At 35.3% G+C, this 16,909-nt stretch overlaps 2 long non-coding RNA genes across 4 annotated transcripts in view; one reads left to right on the top strand and one right to left on the bottom strand.

The window, feature by feature from the left end:
* LOC141379159 (uncharacterized) overlaps nucleotides 1–11,869 on the bottom strand; it is a 136,018-nt gene extending 124,149 nt beyond the window's left edge. Inside the window, exon 1 of the long non-coding RNA XR_015945377.1 lies at nucleotides 11,624–11,869. This is a non-coding gene — a long non-coding RNA (uncharacterized LOC141379159). The remainder of the gene's footprint in view (nucleotides 1–11,623) is intronic.
* The window catches only part of LOC147832620 (uncharacterized), a 335,349-nt gene that overhangs the window by 76,878 nt on the left and 241,562 nt on the right, over nucleotides 1–16,909 (top strand). The window lies entirely within an intron of this gene.

Raw genomic sequence — 16,909 nt, 5'->3', positions numbered from 1 at the left:
AGCGTTTGTGGAAGGAAAAATAATCCTGAAATGGCACTGAACTTTCAGACGGTGTAGGAATGGGTGATTTTTTTTTTTGATGTATCTTCCTACTTTTGATCTGTGAGCAGCCAATCCATTGAGTCTGTAAGGTCGTCTGTCTGCTGGACCAATAGTTCTCCGTCTTTGGCATTCAGTGCGAGTGTTTTGATGATGACTTCTTGGCCTTGCAAGATCCTGAACTGGCTACAGATCTTCGGCAATACTGTGATTCATAACCTGTAGACGGTCTAGTAAAGGGCTGAATTGATCTTCTCTATTCCGTTGATGCACCATAGCTTCCCTACCTCTATAAAAAGCTTTCCTGTCTCATCAAGCTCTGGTTAAATATTTTGTAGTTTGGGTAGAAGTAAGCAGTCTTCTGTTCTCAAACTATAAGCTACACCAATAGCCTGTCAGTCTTTTAGGCCTTTTTGTAGATCTGTGGTGAAAAGTTACACGATAAATTGATTCTGAATTGATTGTGAGATTTTCAAAATGCATCACTATTTTTTCTTTAATCAATTCAGTTCTTCGTGTTTAAACAACAAATTTTGCTTTATGCTTAAAAAAACACATGATACGCTTGCATTCAATTCCTTACAAATACCACTTGAACCTAAACTAATCTGAAAGCCTTGAGGCTAGAAAAGGTTTAAGTGAATTACAACAGTGTTCAAAATGAGCTCTTTTTACTCCATTGAATACAAGGTGAAACATTTTTACATTAAGTTAGAATAGGTACTTTTAGGCTTTAAAAGGAAGTGAAGCGTTATTAAAGTATTATTAAAATCACACCGTGTTCTACATCTTTTGGCATGTGTTAATTTTATGTGGCAAATGAGCAGGATTTTTTAGCTCATAATCCTTTTTAAATAGATAACTTGTCAAATATTGCAAATTAATAAGCGATGACTAAGTAAAAGATGTAAGATTATTGGTAATAATAAAATTCTTTAAAAAAAGTTTAATTATGTTACATTAATTGTCAAGTGTACAGATATTTCAGTAATAAAAACATTACAATATATTATTATTTAAAATGAAGAATTTAGCAAATTAAAAAAGCTTTATATATTCACTAAAGTAAGCTAATCAATGCATATTTTAAAATAATATAATTTGTAAATATCTTGTAAAACAACTGATCCAATTTTATAAGGAATGGGAGAATTCTTTATGACACCATAATATGATTAAATATTATCATGATGATTATTTGACAATATTTAGAGCAATAATGAACAGTGTTCACACACGAAGAGTCTCAAAAACCTTAGAGGAACTACTTTCTTCTGCCATTTATTCACATCAGTTGCTGACGTCAGAACAGCAGGAACCATTGCTACAGTACTTCACCAACGTCACTTTAGAGCTAGTATTGGAATGATTCTCTAGCATAATATCTGCAGTGATGACAAAACAGTTGATTTTGTTTCCAATTTAGGATTATAAGGCTGAACAGCTTGAAATGCCATTAGTCTAGAGGCATTTCCTACTATTTCTCCCCTGCAATCTGGAGATCACAATAATTAACCCTGAAAAGCAAAAAGTAAGTCAGAATTATACAAAGATTGTTCAACACAAAATATATACATTCCTTATGTGAGTCCCATCTCACACTCAATGTACTACAATTACTATGGTATAAATACAGCACTGCAACCTACAAAAGATAAAGATCGACTTAAATGTCACTTACCAGATTTGTATTGTTTTGATCAGCCTTATTTTTTTAGTTTTACAAGAGTTTTTCTCCTGTAATGACTTATTATGCGGTCTCGGTCGCTATCTTGTGTACAACGCTCTGCTCAATGACTAGCTGATGGATGCCGACATGCTGTATTTGTGAAATTATAAATATTTCAAATAGGCTCTATCTTTATAAATAAACTGCATAGTTGCGATCTAAACAATTATAGTCTTGCCTAATAAAGCCTCAAAAGTACTTTATGTTGTCCAACAGCTGCTATATTTGTCAACCTGTAGTGAGTCTATTGATCTGCTGTCACTCTGTGTGGGTGGAGTAATAGAGAAGGGTGAGGAGGCTGTACGAGTTCTGATATTGCAGAATATCTATCTAGATTCTATACGGCTATCAGCCAATCAGATTCGAGAACTAAACAGAACTGTTGTATACATATTTGTAAAAGCTCTTTTTACAAAAGGGAGGGAAGGGTTTATGTTGGACACAGTTCAACATTCATTTGTGGTTTATTTGTATTTTGTAATTTTTTTTTCCCCAGTCCTAATTCACCTATTTTAAAATAAAGACACATTATTATTCAGAAATTTCCAACAGAAGAAAGACACTGAAATGAAAGAATGTGACAATATAGCAAACTTGTCATTTTGCCCAAACTATCCCTTTAAGAGTTTATTATCAAAGCCATTTTCTGCCCCAGCTGTCACTGATAACAGCCTTGTTTTATCAGTGAATTAAAAGAGCTCCTATTGAACGATAAATGCATGTAAATGCAATGCCCCTTATTAGCATCTCCAGCCATTGTTGTAAGAAGCGTGTAACACAAGATAACACCCATGAAATATCGCTAAGCCTTCGATTAAATTCAGCCGCTGCCATCATGTATTTGCGGTGTACTTGAGAGATTTCAACATGCTGATTAGATTGACATGGTGAAGGATCCTCCATTTTAATTAATGTGATTGAAGACCGGAGACCCAAACCCTTCAGATTCCAACCCCATCGTGTCGGGTTGTGAAAGGCGGCCTATGTCAAGAGCTCTTGCTTTTGTTTTTGGTCCCCGCATTTGTTTTCTCCTCGCAGCCTTACTGTCCGCTCATGTCTTTATCAAGGTGCCGTTTAGTTTGCCTGACATGTGTTAGTGAAGCATTAACACAATTTTCTGCCTGGAGGAGGCCGAGAAAAGAGAGAGCGAGCGAAAAGATAGGACCCCTCCAAGGCGATTTACTGGGCAGATCAGTGGGCCTCAACTAGCCCCAGTTCTGTCAGCATCGCCTTGCTTCTCTTCTCCAATTTTCTACCTTTTTTGAGTGAATATTTTCACCTTGTGCTGTCACTATAGCGTAAAGGAGATGTGATGGCTGTCTTAATCAATTTCTGACACTAGAAGGCAAGTCCTGTGAGGGTTGCCTTGATGGTTGCCGTGGAAACACCTGTGGAATGATGTGATGAGGATTGTCTAATCTCCATAAGCGCAATATATTGAAGCTGTCTAGGCACAATAATGTCCTGCTGATCAGGAGATGATAAACATTTGTGTCACTGCATGCTTTAAAGAGCTTGGGAAGTGAGAAATTTAAATTCCCTTAATCTTTAACATATACATTGGAGATCAAAATTTAGAGAACATTCTACTATTTCCTATACTCATAGTTTAACATAACAACAACAACATAACAAGAATACAGTGCACGGCATAATTAAGTTCACCTCATTTTGAAAATTTATATTTGTATGCATTTCTCAGTCAATATAGGCAATGTATTTTGATGCATTCAAACTAAACAGATTTATTAAACAGATATATTTATTAGATAAATATTTTAGTCTCCAAACATGTTTAGAAGTTGAAAGATAATACAATTAAATTCAAGCAAAATATTGCAAAAAAATTACAAACTACAAATTTTCAAAAAAAAAAAAAATTGCCTCTTGATTTTTTCTTTTTATAAAGTTTTTTTTGTTGTTATTTTGTTAGATAAGCTGCAGATTTACAATATAAACATATGAATTTAGACGATAGATTTGAGGGGTGTACTTATATATGCTGAGCACTGTAAATGAACACTGTAAACATATTTAATGAGATACAAATATAGAAAATTTTTTTTATTTTTATTGCCATGTTTTACACAGCGGATGCCCTTTCAGCTGCAACCCAGTACTGGGAAACACTAATACACTCTCAAATGCATACACTACGGCCAATTTAGTTTACCCCATTCACCTATAGCGCATGTCTTTGGACTGTGGGGAAACCAGAGCACCCGGAGGAAACCCACGCCAACATGGGGAGAACAAGCAAACAACACAGAGAAATGCCAACTGGCCCAGCAGGGTCTTGAACCAGCAACTTTTTTGCTGTGAGGTGACTGTGCTAACCACTGAGCCACTGTGTCATCCCTGGACCCTGGTTAACAGTACAAAAACATACCTTTAACGTCAAATTAAACTGATGAAATTACCTAATGGTAAAAATTAAACCTTCATAGTAATTCTAAAAACCTACCTATAAATGAGGTGTACTGTAGAGCTTGCTTCCTATACTTATAGTTATCCTAACAAGAATAACGTGCACGGCATAATTAAGTACACCTCATTTTAAAAATTTATATTTGTATGCATTTCTCAGTGAATGTAGGCAATGTATTTTGATGCTTTCAAACTAAACAGATTTATTAAACAGATATATTTATTAGATAAATATTTTAGTCTCCAAACATGTTTAGAAGTTGAAAGATAATACAATTAAATTCAAGCAAAATATTGCAAAAAAATTACAAACTACAAAATTTCAAAAAAAAAAAAAAAAAAGTTGCCTCTTGATTTTTTCTTTTTATAAAGTCTTTTTTTTTTGTTATTTTGTTAGATAAGCTGCAGATTTAAAATATAAAAATGTGAATTTAGACAATAGATTTGAGGGGTGTACTTATATATGCTGAGCACTGTAAATGAACACTGTGTAAACATATTTCATGAGATACAAATATAGAAAAAGTAATTATTATTATAATATAAAATATTATTATAGATATTAGAAGAAAAAAAGCCCTCGTTGAAGTTAGTGAACACTTGTAAATTTCACAGATATCGGTGTTAATGTAATACTTGGGGGACATTCCTTTAATTGTCTGATAAACCCAATATTAAATTGGCAGCAAATCTTTACAAAAGATGGAGAGGTGATCTAAAGTGACTGAAACACTGAAACATCAGCAGGCTGTCCAGATAAGCGCCAAAGGCGAACATTTTAGCCATTGCAAGAGATGTTGGTCATTTCAAATCTGTGATTTCTAGTATTTCTAGAATATGTCACAAAATCATTCAAGTCCTCTAAAATAGCTGGTATTGACAATAATGTATGTTTACACCAAACGCAGAATTAAGTGTTTGTGCTAGCACACCAGCAGGGTCTTGAACCAGCAACTTTTTTGCTGTGAGGTGCCTGTGCTAACCACTGAGCCACTGTGTCATCCCTGGACCCTGAATAACAGTACAAAAACATACCTTTAACGTCAAATTAAACTGATGAATTAGCTTAAAATGACCTAATGTTAAAAATTAAACCTACATAGTAATTCTAAAAACCTACCTATAAATGAGGCGTACATCAAAAGCGTTCTGTTTATTGATGGTGTGAAGCACTGGTTTAATCCAAACCTTATTTTCTTGCTTGAAAAAATAAGAATATGTTGAAGCTGGAGGAGGATCAAACTATCCCCATAGCCATTAAATCCTGGGTCAGATGCTTATGTGATATCTCATAATTCCAGAACACATTTTCAGAATTTGATCATCCTCATTACAGCGAGCCTTTTTTCCGCTTTTGTTGCTAATGGCAACACCCCATTAACAAGTTCATAGAACCTTTGAGGTCAAGAAAGTCCAGGAGATGCTGGTACAAACGGTCATTAGTGGGAAAATATCTGATGGCCAGCTTGAATAAGCATTCCAACAAACAAACCGTATTACTCTAGCTTAGACAACAACTAATTGGGCCACTTTCTCGCATAGCATGTCACGATCTACTGTCAGAGTTCCCTTCAGAAGCCCTTTACCTTTTTGCAGTAGAGTCTTTCTCTATGTTTGTTTGTTTATTTGCTGTTTATTCACTCTTTCATTTATTCGTCCATCCATCCATCTGTCTATCCATCCAGTCCATTCGTCCATCCATCCATCCATCCATCCATCCATCCATCCATCCATCCATCCATCCATCCATCCATCCATCCATCCATCCATCCATTTTATTTATTTATTCATTTATTTATTTGTTTGTTTGTTTGTTTGTTTGTTTAGGATTTGTGTTTTCACAATCTGATTCCAATGCCTAATTATTAAATTGTTAAAATTACTATAAATAAGTGAAATATTATTAAGAAAAAAATATTATGGTAACACTTTATTTTGATGGTTCATTTGAGTATTAGTAGACTGTCTGCTGTGATACTGCTGCTAAACAGACATTTAACTGACTATAAGAAACTTAGCAAGTACATGTCAACTAACACTTACCCTAACCTAACAGTCTACTTATAATCTAATGAGAACTATTTTGTATGTTGATGCAATGTAACTTAAATTCAACAAAAGGACCATCAATATAAAGTGCAACCAATCTTATGTGGTCTTTGTAAGAGGGTACTTGCATTATGATGCTATTATAGTGTCAAAATGGTCTTAAAATAACAATAATATCGCTTATCACAATACATTTTGTTGCTATATATTGTACCACAAAAAATAGATATCATGCCTACTGTCTATTTCTTCATTCGAGGCTTTTATACCATAATATACAAATATTATTCTTGCCAAAAACAGCATTTTTCAGACCTGTTAAGCTGTTTAATCAATGAATCAATGACTCAATCAGTCCATCAGAATCAGTCCATTGATGTATATATTTACTAAATTATTTACTGACTTATACATAATTACTTTTTGCTATTAAATATTTACACTTCTAAATACAATGTACTTTTGCAGTGTAATATATATATATATATATATATATATATATATATATATATATATATATATATATATATATATATATATATATATATATATATATATATGAAGTTTATTTATTTGTTTTTTTTGTTTCTTTGTTTATTTCATTTGTTTATATATTTTTTCTGTTAAATAAACATTTTTTAAATACTTGAATTTATTTTTGTTTTTATCTGACTCAATATAGCTTATTATTGATTAATTAATTTATTTCATTTGTTTTTTAATACATATTTTTACTGTTTAAGTTTTTTCTATTAAATAAACAATTTTAAATCCTTAAATTTATTTAAGTTTTTATCTGACTAAATAGGCTAATTTGTTATTTATTTATTTCATTTGTTTTTTCAATATTTGTATTTGTTTTTCTATTAAATAATTTTTTTAAAAACCATAATTTATTTTGTTTTTTTATCTAGCTAAATAGAGCTTATTTATTTATTTATTTAATCATTTATTTATATTTTTGCTGAAATATTGTTTCCTAATGCTGTTTCATTAATTATTTAATATTGTTATAGTTTTATTTTTTTTTATGTTAAAGTATTTATTTATAGGTTTGTTTGTTACGTTTATAAATGAATTCCCCCTTTTAACCGCAGACTAAGGCATTTTGTCTTCTGTTATCTTTCAGAGAGATCACAATGTAACCTTGTCAGTGAATGCTTCACACAGGTCTTAGGCTGTCATTGCATGAAAGGCACCATACAATCATATTAAAGCATAAAATAAACATACAGTTACAGCTGTGTGAACAAACCAATGACAACATTTATATTCAGTCAGCATGAAGGTTTGCTTTTGAAGATTTCTAGATGGTATCATCATTGTAAGCAAAGGCAGTTTTGCTCCATTAAGGATCAGCCCAAAATGCTTTTTTTTGCTCCTCTTATTTTTTCATGCACAATTCAGTGGAATCCAGGCTGTTGTTTCCCATTATTGTCCATGTGATGCAGCATGGATGAATCTGAGTATAAGGCTTAGGTTTTGAGGCAGTGTAATTTTCTTAAGGACATGCAGGAAAGTGCCTCTGACGCGTGAGGATTGTGAATTTAGGTTACACTGTTGCAAATCCAACACACAAGTCATCCCCATGTTCTGTTCACTTTCCCCGAGGGAATCGAGATCTGTGGTTTGAATAGTAAAAACAGGCATTGGACACTCTACTACCGCTAAGAGAATGAATGGTGGGAGTGTGAATGTTCCTGCCAAGGTACGGCGTGAATGCAACTGCTAATTATAATGCTTCTGTTCATTAATGGGTTTTTAATAGAGTGTGTATTAAAATAAATGCAGTAGAAGGGTTTGTGATTACACATGATCTTGTTACAGTGCATTTATTAGCAATAATGATTAAGCTTAGTAGCATTGGCAATTCCTTTAAGACTGCATGCGAAGTTCAAATACTCTGTTAATTAGCATTATGGTTATTATTATTTTTTGTTTCAATGAAATTGTAGGGTAAGCTTCTCTTGCAATAATAATAATAATAATAATAATGATAATAATAATAATAATAATAATATTTCCTTACATTAGTATAGCGCTTTTTTCACTCAAAGCACACATTGGGGGGATCTCCTCATCCAACCCCAGTGTGCAGCATCCACCTGGATGATGATGATGGAGAGGGGACAGAGTGATGAAGCCAATTATGATATAGGAATGGGCAGCCCCTACTCTTTTTTTGAAGGACATCCCGGATTTTTAACAACCACATAGTCGGGACCTCGTTTTAACGTCTCATCCGAAAGATGGCACTCACTAAGCAGTATAGAGTCCCATTCACTGCAAGTTGAACACCCCCTGCTGGCCTGACTTATACCACTTTCAGCAGCAACCTAGTTTTCCCATGTGATCTCCCATCCAGATACTGACCAGCTACAGTCGTGCTTAGCTTCAGTAGGCGACCACGTGAGAGTTGCAGAGAGCTAGCTGCCAGCTATTGGCAGCTATTTAACAGATAATTATCATTATTTGTTTTATATGTGATCCTAGAGCACATAGCCAGTGGTATGCTACTTGGGTATATTTTTGCCAATAGCCACAAATACATCTGTCAAAATGAGAAATTTTCCATTACGCCAAACATTAAAATGTGAAGTTTTGTTTGAGATTTTACATTTTTTTCAGTTTATTTTATTTTTTGTTTATTACTGTATATGCAGAATCAATGGCTTAAATATAGATCATAATTAAGCTTTGGATTACTAATATGCATTGATAAGAACATGATTTGTTATTTTTATATATATTTTACAATGATTTCAATGAAGCCTTAGATGCAACTTCCCATCCAATATTTATATCTGATATATAGGTAGGGCATTGAAATAGATGTGTATGGGATTAGAAAACGGTTGTATTTTTTGTGGTTGACATTAAAATGCATATGTCCAAATAAACTAATGTACATTTTAATATTAAAAACAATTACACTTTTTATTTTTAAAATAATTTTAAAATTTATATTTATATAAAATATATTTATATAAAAGATTAGTTAATTAATTTTCCATTTTTTTTTTTTATTTCAAATATTTTAACATACAACATTATTTTTATATACTTTTTAAAATCAATGATAATTTATCTATTTTAATATATAACTTTATAATATAAATTTTATAATTTTATTATTTATCTATATATGTTTTGTGTGTTTTTTATTCCCATTGTGTGAGTAGCTTTGCAAACTTAAATGTAGAAATTCGCTAAGAAATGACCAAGACCTTCAAAAGAGACAGGCCTTGAGTATTACAAAACTGCAGTGATGTTGTATGTCAAATCCAGGTCTAACTCCTATTCAGAACAACTTGGAGCCACAGCAGAATGAACCACCAACTTATCCAGCATATGTTTTACGCAGCAGATGCCCTTCCAGCCCAACCCATCACTGGGAAACATCCATACACACTCATTTACACACAAACCCATACACTATTGTTTTAGCATACCCAGTTGACCTGTAACACATGTCTTTGGACTTGTGGGGGAAACTAGAGTACCCAGAGGTATCACACGCAAACACGGGGAGAACATGCAAACTCCACACAGAAATGCCAACTGACCCAGCTGAGTCTTGAATCAGCGACCTCCTTGCTGTGAGGCGACCGTGCTACCCATTGCTCCACTGCGTCACACACTTATAATAATTAACAGAGTATAATAATAATTTTCAGAAACTTTTCTAATCTTCTACCTTTTTATTTTATAAATAATGAAAAAAGGACAGATCAATCATTTTCTTTGAGCAGTTGTACAGTTTATTTGGGAAAAAGTGAAAGAAGACAAAACATAAGAATTTGCATCACTACTCTCTGTTCTTGAAAAGCAGCAGCTGCCACGGCTGTATGGAGTCGCTTGCAGGACTTTCAGTTCTGATTAATGATTGTTGTTTTGCTGGTAATGGAGTGTAATTTTAATTAGTAGGTTACATTTGGGTGTTAGTGAATATTCAAGGTTCTTGTGCTCAGAGTGTGCCAGCTTAAAGTACGTTAGTGCTGATGGTCAGATTGGCTTGGCTTTCTATCTTTTGCTGGTGTAAGGAGATGTCAAGTGGAAGGTGAAACCTTGGATGACTCCAGGGATATTGTGACAAGGAAATATCTCAGGGCAGTTTTCAGGGTCAAACCAGATGCGTAGGGGTGACAGAGTCCTTTCTGCAGGTTGATGGGAAGGATGAGGATGACATTGATCTACTTCGTGGAGAACATGGCAAAGGTCAGAAGGTCACTGACACTGGATGCTATTGCAGAAAGCACAAACACTGTAGGTCTTTAAAAAAATTTACATGCAGTGAAAAATTTGTGATGAAAAGCTATGGACCCAGTTATTCTTGCAGCTGAGCTTATTGTATTTGCATTTATAAGAGTTTTACTTCTAATTTATGTAATGTGATTTATAAAGGTTGCAGCAGTCTAAAGTATTTGGGACTATGGATGACTTAAATGCAAAAAGTCTAGTGTGGAGTCTCAATCTCTATAGCACCAACAGATGTTGATCCACACACATTTTTGCTAAAAACATTGGAAAGGTATAAATGGAGGTCAGAGCCAGCTCTAATCGTAGCTCTAATCTAATATAACTCTTTCAAATCAGACGGCATTTCTGTACGGAGTTTTGCTCTTTCTCCCCGTGCTCGTGTGGGTTTTCCCTGGGTCCTCCGGTTTCCTCCCACAGTTCAAAAACAAACACCCTAAACAATTAATCCAAAATTTTTAGCCAAGCTCCGAGTACAACTTCTCACCATCCATATCTGACACTTAGCTACAATAAGCAGGAGGGGGAGTCACCGAGATCTACCTAAGCTCAAACTCCCCTCTCGCCCTGCAACGGGAGCGAGCGCAGGGCTCGAGGATCTTATAAGCTCAGGGCTCTCTCCCGGGACAGCACGTCAAACAAGCTTATTATCAATTATTAGCTAAGTGTGAACTCTTGAAAACATTTATAGTAATCTAGACATTTCAGCCATTTTAACAAAAATAATATATATATATATATATATATATATATATATATATATATATATATATATATATATATATATATATATTAAGGGTGGAGCCGAACCCGAATACGGTATTCGGAAAGGCACGAATAGCGTGTTTTTACGAATACTTGATTCGAACAAATTCTTGAAAAATTATTTGTATTCGGGAGCAAGAAAAACACTATATCAAAAAGCAGCGTTTCCTCATGAGACCACAGTGCATGCCCGCGTGAGTGAGTGAGTGAGTGAGAAAGAGAGAGAGAGAGAAAGAGAGAGAGAGAGAGAGAGAGAGAGAAAGACACGCTCAGTGCAAAACGCGCCAAAGCCCGAAACTGAAAGCGAGACGTGACTGTTAAGGGGCTGTTTCATATGGATTTATTAATCATTCTCACTGTTCAGTGATCGCAAACTGCCGTAGTTTATTAAAGACGCAAACCTCTCACTGCACGTCAGCTGCGCGCCTTCAGCAGACCTCCTCATTCCTGCAGCACGAGAGCTTAATGATTGTTTATGCGCGCCAAAAGTGGCGGATCTGTCCGGTAAAATATCTGACTGCGTGTCACCGCATCCCTAAGGACTGTTTGGCGAAATATTTGACTGCATGTCACTGCATAACAAACGACTGAAACGATATAACTAGAGAAATCTCCACTGTGCTGCTGTGCGTATGGCAAGCCGTTTTAGCATTTAAACCTTGTTGAGACTATCCATAAATATATTTAGAGATATCTCTAATTATATTTTGACTTGTCATAATTATAATTCAGATTGGAAATATCTGCAAATATATTATGACTGACTAGTCATATTCCTCCATTGACTTCCATTGAAAAATATTTGCAGATATCTCTAAATAAACTAACAAACAAACTTTGTGTCTTTTTTTTTGTGGCTGGCAGATGATAATAGCAGGGCTGCATCTTTTAGTATTATATAGAATACTTTTGTTCTGCCAGATCTCCCAGGCAGGGTTTTATTTAGATTTATTTAGCTTATTTTTGGAATTCTGTCCATTGGAAAAAAGTTCTTTCAGAAGAAGAACAGTTTTTTGAAGTATTATTTGTTTTTATTCTGTCTATTCAGTGTCCTTCAACAAGAATGGTGGTGGTGGGGTTCATAATATTCACAATGGTATTTTATTAGTTGTTGGTTTAACCATGGATGAGATAATGGCTTCTATGGTATTTTCTTTTCAATGACATTTCTTATCACATGTTCAAAAACAACAGCCAATATTGCATATCTATAATTTATATAATGGGTATAATTAAACAATACTTTCACTATAACGTAAATTAGAAGTGTAATAGAAAAAATATATATTTCTGCGCCATTTTGAATTTTACTCGAATACAAATACAAATACAAATACTTTTCCCCCTCAACAAATACAAATACAAATACAAATACCGGCTGCTCCGCACATCCCTAATATATATATATATATATATATATATATATATATATTTTTTTTTTTAATTGGCTGAAATGTCTAGATTACTAATAATCAGAAAATGTAAGGGTGAAGCAGTGGCGCAGTAGGTAGTGCTGTCGCCTCACAGCAAGAAGGTCGCTGGGTCGCTGGTTCAAGCCTAGGCTCAGTTGGCGTGTCTGTGTGGAGTTTGCATGTTCTCCCTGCATTCACGTGAGTTTCCTCTGGATGCTCCGGTTTCCCCCACAGTCCAAAGACATGCCGTACAGGTGCATTTGGTAGTCTAAATTGTCCGTAGTGTATGTGTGTGTGTGTGAGAATGTGTGTGTGGATGTTTCCCAAGGATGGGTTGCGGCTGCAGTTGCTCTGTTTATCACTCTAATGCTCATCTACAGGACAATTAATTATATCAGAAAAAAAACACTCAAATTAGCATGGCATCTGCTTGTTTACGACCCTGCATCAATTTGCACTGCTCTTACAAGTGTGTGTTCTTTATTTGAGCATTGCCAGTAGAAACACACAGCTTTCCACTGCCATGAATGCTTTTATGGGGTTGTGGTGTTAGGGCTAATTTGCCCTGTTTAGTACATTTGACCCCTAGACTTGAGAATACTACAGTACAAATCATGGTCAGTTCATCATGGGCATGAGGATTCATCAAAGTCTTACGCTGGAGAAGTGATTGATGTTTTCAATGAGTGTCCCCTCACTCCATTTTGACGTATGGAGGACACACTGATCATCTTATTCCCATTCGAGACATCACTCTTATGCCGTTCTTACCCCACAGGCCATGCACTTATTTATAAGCTTTCATTTGTCTGGAAAAAAAAAGATGCAACATTCAATCATGATAAAGTTATATTACAATACCAAGACTCTTTCAGACTGCATTTGCAAGTTAAGCTGACGTTTTAGCATATTATCGATCTTGATATTGCCGTGACTGACTTGTTGAAATGATGAGAATGATCATGTACTATTGCGCTCCGACTGAGAACAAAGTTTGCGGAAGATCGATTATTTTAATTTCGCTTCTTTACTCATCACGTTCCATTTTGGCAGTGAATGACGGCTCGAAAGTCGACAATCTTGCGGCTCCTGCTGCGTTTGGTTGTCCTCATCTGCTTACTGAAGGGTGAGATGACCCTGACAAAGCGAGCGATCGGGATTCAAGATAGAGGAGTATTATCTTTCCCCTGCAATCAGATTTTAAAGGCTGGCAGTCAATGAGGCCCATTCATCATAAGGCACCACAGCCTTGACAGCTGGCAGTGCCCCCCTACGATGAACCATGACCCATGACACTTATTCCAGTGGGTGTATGCTGTATATTAACATAGCTGCAGGCACACGCAGGCCTAGATTGTCTTCAGGTGCATGTTTTTCAGAGATAAAATCTGTACCCAGTGGACCATTAAGCAGAGTAACAGAGTAAAGGAGAATACAGACCTGCAGGCTTTGCCAAACTGGCATGTAGCTGTGATGAAAATGCCCATGGCGGGTACTCTCCATCACTCATACACATTCAGCTCATCCTGTTACAGGAAAACCTTAAAATAGCCTCCTGTATTTTCAGGTAGACCTCAACAACAGCTATAGAAAGCTGTCCAGGACAGAAGCTCCATATCTGGTGGATTCCATCGTTCTGCCTTTCCATCCATCCTTCCGTTCATCCAATCATCCATTTGTCTGTCTATCCATCCTACATCCATGTAATGTTCTTTCAGTCATTCTGTCCATCCATCTGCCCTTCTTTCCATCCATTCATACATATGACCTTCCATCCATTCTTCCTATCTATTTAATGTTCTATCTATCTTTCTGTTATTCTATCGTTCCATTTGTCATTCTGACTCAAGGCATATCAACCTTGAAAATTCAAGGCTATGTTCAGACCTCTTTAAAAGCTTTCACACTGTGCTTTTCAAACCAGCATTTAACATTTGTGTAGTTACAAAGTGAATTTCTCAGCATTTCAGCTTGTACTCCCTTACATCCAAAATTGAATTGCTCAATTCAAATTCTGTTTTAGGAATTCAACTAGGATTTTAAAGACTTCCAACTCTGCTTTTACATTTATAGGTAGTTTTGTGATGAAAGTTCCATTTCTGACTCTTCAAAACTTCTGGTTGTACTGCATAAAGTGCTGCTGGGGTAATTTAAATACATGCTCATGCTTAGTGAAGTCTTGAGAAGCTCTGGAGAGCACATTCTGGAAGAAGTACCTATGCTGAGAGGTTTTTCTTGTAGTGATATTATCCACAAATGATTTGACCACTTCATGTTCTTTTGCTGGATATTATTCTAAACCCTTTTGCTTTGCTCAGTCCTAACTCAGCATATTCATTACCAGCTCTTAATGACTTCATATTTTATGCATACTGTCAAGGACATGCATGCACAGCAAATGAGTAAGACTAGTTCTTCAAAAAGCAGGAAGTGCACTTATCTGTGGTTATTATAGGGATGTACCTAAAGCCAATGTCTTTGGTCATTGACAAGAAAATTAAATACAAACACACACACTTAGGCCCTGTTTACACTGTGATTTTAATGTGACCCATATTCAGATTTTTTTTCTCCTATGTGACAGATGGGATTTGTTCTATGACTGTGTAAACATTAAAAAAATGTTTGCATTCGGATACTCAGAGATCGGTTTTTAGGCCTTCTTTATATGTGGAAATAAATCAGATATAAATCGAATATGATGGTTAATTCCGCTGTGGCGACCCCAGATTAATTAAGGGACTAAGCTGAAACAAAAATGAATGAATAAATCTGATATGTGACAATGCGACTATCATGTAAACTTGGCACAATTTGGTACTTCTCCAACGTTTAACGACGTAGAAGGAAGAGCATGTGTGGAGACGCTGATGTGGTAAATAACAACAACAGAGGAAACATGGAGGAAAGTGGTCAGTTGTCACAATTTGCTTCCAGCAGATCTGAGATCTCTCTCATACCCACAAATTCCTCTGAATGGTGAAGAACACCTTATATAAACCATAGGCGCAAGCTGCGATGACAGCCCTTTCCCTACTCCGCATCGCCCTCAAAATCATTTTAAAGTTGGGCGAACTTCCCTTATTTCACAGAGCTAAAAGCAGAACAATTTCTTCCATTGTGGCTAGTGTGGCGCAGATGCTAGAACCTGCCTTTACGCATGTGCGACGTCTTAAATTGTAAAGCAGGTGTAAACACATGAATCGGATATGGTTCACAATTAAAAGAATGTGTAAACGGACAGGCAAAAAACATTAGATATGGGCAACAAATCGGAATTGGGACCTAATAGTGGAATCAAGACCTGACAAAACAAAACTGAACAATAGTATAATAATGAATAGGTGCAGTAGGTGATTGTCTTCAGAAACAGTTTTTGTTGTGCTGGTTGAAAGTCTTCACATTTTGAATAAAGTAAATGATCTAAGTGTATTTTTATGTATTTTTATATTCTGGGTAAGGCATAGAACTAAAACATATTTGTTCTATAAAAAAATAATACGAAAAAATCATGTTTGCTAGCCAAAAATGTCTGTCAACAAATGTAGATTTGTATATCTGCGCACCCTGTTCATGCAGATCGATATGTCAGTTGCACGTTGACTCTGAGAGTGAAGATGGCAGAAAAACAAGACCAACCTGACATTCCTGAAAGTAGTTGAAACATTGCTGAACAAACAAGAATGTGCTATATATGTATAATTCCGTTTTCAAAGGGTTTGGAATTTAAGTAGTGTTAATTTTTTTTTAAGGCCTTTTTGCCTTTATTAGATAGGACATTATTTAGACAGGAAACAAAGTTGGAGAGAGATAGGGGGGTAGGGTAGGAAAATGTCCTTGAGCCGGTGTTTGAATACGGGATGCCCTGACGTGCTACTGCACCACATATATTGCACCGACACCATTCAGATTTATCACTGGTGAATGGCTCATGAGATAATGTTGCCTTTGCTCATTTGGGTTCTCATTCGGGACTTCGGGAGGCTTGGTTTTAGATAATAATTTGCAATAGGGAGGGATATACGTTTTTAATTCTACCAGGCTAAGTTAGCATTTGGCCAGATCTCATACTGGACCTTTAATGAACATATGGAGCATTGCAAAGCATTTTAGAATATTTTAATTTACTTCACACTTTTATTTTAAGCCACACCCATATTTTGGTTATATCTGAATAAAGATACACTTAGTTATAATTTTTTTTGTATGACGTTTTTGACTCCTCTAAAGC

Source organism: Danio rerio, chromosome 19 (genome assembly GCF_052040795.2).
Source record: "Danio rerio strain M-AB ecotype USA chromosome 19, GRCz13ab, whole genome shotgun sequence".
Lineage (NCBI taxonomy): Eukaryota > Metazoa > Chordata > Actinopteri > Cypriniformes > Danionidae > Danio > Danio rerio.
This window is presented reverse-complemented; position numbering and strand designations above follow the sequence as displayed.